At 52.8% G+C, this 4,510-nt stretch overlaps 1 protein-coding gene across 3 annotated transcripts in view; it reads left to right on the top strand.

Annotated features, from left to right (window-relative positions):
- Positions 1 to 4,510, top strand: part of ZBTB47 (zinc finger and BTB domain containing 47) — a 77,373-nt gene that overhangs the window by 30,496 nt on the left and 42,367 nt on the right. The window lies entirely within an intron of this gene.

Raw genomic sequence — 4,510 nt, 5'->3', positions numbered from 1 at the left:
GCAGAGCAGGGGAGGAAGAAGAGGCTCGGGGGGAACCTGGGACAGGGAGATGAGAAAGCTGGATTCCCACCTCCATCAAGTACCTGCCAGGCAGTGTTTAGACAGGTCTCCGGAGGCTCTGGCTGCAATACAGCCGCGGCAGGAGCTGCTGCCAGCAGTGTAGCCACCACAGCAGGCTCTCGGGGCCCTTGCAAAGTACTCCAGGAGGGCAGATACAGTAAGGGCTTGCTTCTATGAGAAGAGAGTGCTTTTCCAGAAGCACCCCCCACGTATGGACACTCCTATTGCAGGACAACTGCCCTTTCAGTTCACTCCTTATCTTTTACCTGGAACGATTTGAGATGAGTCCGTATTAGTACAACTTGCTGCATCTCCTACCCTTTGTCGCCCAGTCTCTTGGCTCCCAGCCACCCCACACGTGCATGCGGACCCTCCTGCCCCTGCGGTCCTCTGTAGCAGCCTGTCTTGCACCCCTGTTCCTGGACAGCAAATGAGGCAGATGCGTGCCAGACTGGAGCAGAGGGCTCTTGAGCCCCTGATCATCAAACAGGTGCCGCACAGTCCTCTTATCCGACCACCCCTTACGTTCTCATCTCCGCTCTGCTCTCTTCCATGACTTCAGTTCTTTACAGCCTTTGATGAAGCATCAGGGCAGTGCGGTGCCATCTTCCCCCGTCCATTGAGGGACCCTCATTCCTTAGCGTTCCAGGAAGTCCCACAAAAATCGGAGCCAAGGGGAAGTTTAGTTCCTTTTTGAGGAGCTGGTCTGTGTAAATCTTTCCCCAGCAGCTGCAGAGACTTTGACTAATCGTTCAGAAAGACCCGAGTTCAAATCCTGCGGTGGGTTCAGGTGAGACTAGTTACTAGCTGCAAGGGGTATGTTTCCTCCGGGAAACCAAGAAGTAATAGATGTGTTCTCCTTTTTCTTTTCTTTTTTTTTTTTTTTAAGTTGGATAATATTTTCAGTCTTCCCCAGGTGATGCTGGTAACCTTTTCAGAGCCCAGTGCAGGAAAGGCAGAGACCAGGGCTACCAACAGCACGGTACCCTTAACCCACGTGTCCCTGTCCAAGCACACACAGTATGTAGGGCGTCAGTGAGGGAAGTTCTCGAGGGCCCTGGTGAAATGGCAGCGGGAGGGGATCTGCATGCATTGCCCTGGGGTCTCCATTGAGGAAAATTGGCCTGGCACCATAGAAATTGCAAGCACTCCAATGGCTTATCAGTCCCTAAAGACCCAAAGAGGATGCAGCGGTGCAATTTGTCCATTGTTACAGGGAGGAAAAGAGGCAGAGGGCTGGAGTGTGGGAAGGAGGGACCTGACCTGCGAGTAGAAGGAGGGGGAGACGTTCGGTCCATCTGGGTCGAAGGCTGGAGGTGGAGGAGAAGGCACGTGGGGTTGGGTTGTGTGGGGGTAATGAGCTGGGTTTCAGCCCCATTGCAAGGCTGAGGTGCTGGTCGGCTGTTTGTGGACACCAAGTGGCCTGGATGGAGTTGGAGAGCGGCTCTTGAGGTGCTCTGCGAAGTGAAGTAACAAGCCATACTAGCATGCAGACAGCCTAGTGTAGGTTGGTCCTGTGGTTATGCATGCTTGCATTGAGCCTGGGGAAGTGCACTGCAGTTCTCAAGTCCTCCAGGTCAGATCCATGGCAGGTGCAAGTCGGCACAGGCCCTGGGCATCAGTGGAGTTGTGCCCGGTTTATGTCCCCTATAGACATGCCCATTTTGTTAGGACCCCCTTGTCATCATGCCTGACTTGCAGACCAGACTCCTTGTCCCTTTGCCCCTGGATCCACCTTGGTGAAAGCTGCTTTCTCCTCGCTGCCTCCTGCACAAGCCTTGCTTGCTGTGCTCCGGAAAAGCGAGCTGCTCACCTGCAAACGAGAATACCCTTGACCTCCTCCTCTCCTGGCTTCAGTGCCTCTGAGCCCACTGCTTTGCCCGAGGAAGGACAGTTGCCTGCCACCCTAGCGATGCAGAGCTGGTCTAGGAAGGGGTCAGCAGAAAGCATGCTTACCGCTTGGGCTCTACTATATCGGTATCTACCATATTGATTCGAATCTAAGACCACCTTGAATTTAAGACGTCCCCTATAAGTAAGTTCTATACATGGAAAATTTATAATGTCGTTAATTTTCCATGTATAGAAACGAACGATTGGAGGGCCATCTCTTATTCATCCCTCCCACTGCTGCAGGGGGCCAGGCAGTGGGGAGGCAGGTGGTATGGGGAGGTCAAACAGCTTGCCTCCTGCTTTGTGCCTGCCTTCCTGCCACCTCTGCTCCTGTTTGTCCCCCAGCCTCTTCTCTCCCCGTGCTCTGCTGTGCCGGATCCGGCAGGCTCCCTCCCTCCCTGTTCTAGCCTGGGGCATTGAGCCCTGCCCTGCCCTGCAGCAGCCATGTAGTCTGCACAGCACCGCTGCAGCGCTGTGCTGGGCTGTGCACAGTGCCCTAGGCTAAAGCGTGCATGGAGCAAAGGTAAGGGGGAGAGGGAGAGGGGCAGGTGGGGGAGCAGAGGGTGCATGTGGGGCAGATAGCGGGGTGCAGGGGTGGTGAACGTGATCTGCTGTCCCGGAGCACAGCCCAGCATGGGAGGGAAGGAAGCAGTATTTCAGGTCTGGATAAGGGAGCTGCAGAAGGCAGGGCGCGAGGCTGCCCCAGGGTCCGTCTGCGTCAGGTTGGGTCTTGCAAGTTCTTGGCTCCTTTCCTGTGCTCCGACCACATCAGATCTCTGAAGGGGAGAAGAGTTCAGAGCTCCCCAAGCCACCGTGTCATACCTCCTGACTAGCTGGGGCATCGACCCCAGAAGTGTCCCTTGTCACTACGAGGGGAAGACAGCACCTCGCTGTGCATCAGAGGTGGGCTATGGTGAATACCCCCAGAGGCATGGGCCTCTGATCCAGTGAGCTGACCAAGCAGCTAGTCCAACCCTAGCAGGTGATACAGCCACAGACACTGGCCTGATGTTAATCTAGTCCATACTGGTCTATATGGGGACTTTTTCTATATGGCACAATATAAAATATTGTGCCATATAGAAAATGGCACAAAAAATTTTTAATTTTTTATTAATTAAAATATTTTTTAATATTTTAATTAATAAAATATTTAAAAAATTTTAATATATAAAATATATATTAATCTCTAATTAGACCCCAGTTTGCTGCACCATCACTGTAACAACAGAGACGCCCCAAAGAGTCTGCCCACTCTCCTTGAAGGAGCAAGCAGCTCTTCTAGTCATAGGGGACTCTGGTTGAAATCCTTTTCCCTGGTCATTTAGCAGTGCCTTTAGCACCACCAGCCCACGGTGGTCTCTGTGAGCGAGCAAGGAGCCATTGGTTTCTTGGCCGAAGAAGGCAGGGTGTAGCAGGTCTCTCTGATCATGTGTTTGAATGTCTGTTTTGTATTTTAATGCTCTTTTGGTGCAGTCTGATTGCCCATTGGTTTTCCGTGGGATCCAGCGGTGTCCTAGAGGACTTGGCTGTAGGACTTGCTCTGCTTTTGGCATAAACATTCTTGGTAGTCTCTTGGGGAGCATGGGTAAAACCCTAGCAGGAAAGGAGGCAGGCTGAGAGGACTAGGATAGAGTAGAGCGAGATCTGTGCTGAGTTCAAGTTGTGGGAACATGTTCCAGCCGCTGTGCAGGGTGCAGAGGTGTCTGGAGCGGCATCTCGCCTGTCCACCCGGTGCCAGATCACAATCATAGAAAATGAGGGCTGGAAGGGACCTCGGGAGGTCGCATCTAGTCCAGCGCCATGCTCCAAGCAGGACCAGCCTTAACTGCATCATCCCAGCTGAGGTTTGGTCTAGCCTGGTGTTAAAAACCTCGAAGGATGTAGACTCCACAGCTTCTCTGGGTAACTTGTTGCAGTGCTTTGTGATCACTTGGGATGTTGTGGGACTTTCACATAACCACAGATGGGGTCTGAACCCTTGTTCCTCAGCACCCCGGGCTCTGCAGGGTGCCTGTGGGTCCTCCTGGGATTAGTGGACTTGGATGTTTCACCTCCCGGGTCTGTTATAAGAAGTTTTCACTGGGCCGTAGGATGCCCCAGACCCATGCACCCTGGCACCCAACAGGGCTGTCCAGGAGGCACGAGGGCTTGCGCCATCTCTTCCCATCCCATGCACTTAACGAGTTGCAGTCGTGTCTCTGCTGTTTAATTGCTGTTTCTGGTAACTCATTTCATAATGCTCACTGGCAGCTGCGCTTTCTTTCAGCAGATGGCTTTAATAACTCCCTCCCCTTTCCCCCTGGTTGAATGCGTTAAACTCTTCCCTCCCTCCCACCAACTATTTAAAGTATAACATAGTTACCCAACATAATAGAGTTATTAAGATTCCCGTTAACTTCTCTGCCGATCTGGGCACGCTGTAGGGTTTCAACGGCCGAGTCAACTCAGGCCAATGGCTGGATAGGGAGAAAGTCTGGCGTCGGTCCCACCAGCAGAAATGCCAGCAGGGCTGTTGGATCAAACGCAGGACGTGCAGCGATCTCAGGGGTCCCTG

Source organism: Alligator sinensis, unplaced genomic scaffold, assembly GCF_000455745.1.
Source record: "Alligator sinensis unplaced genomic scaffold, ASM45574v1 scaffold531_1, whole genome shotgun sequence".
In the NCBI taxonomy this organism is placed as follows: Eukaryota; Metazoa; Chordata; order Crocodylia; family Alligatoridae; genus Alligator; species Alligator sinensis.
The sequence above is the reverse complement of the archived record's forward strand: the minus strand, read 5'-3'. Positions and strand labels throughout refer to the sequence as shown.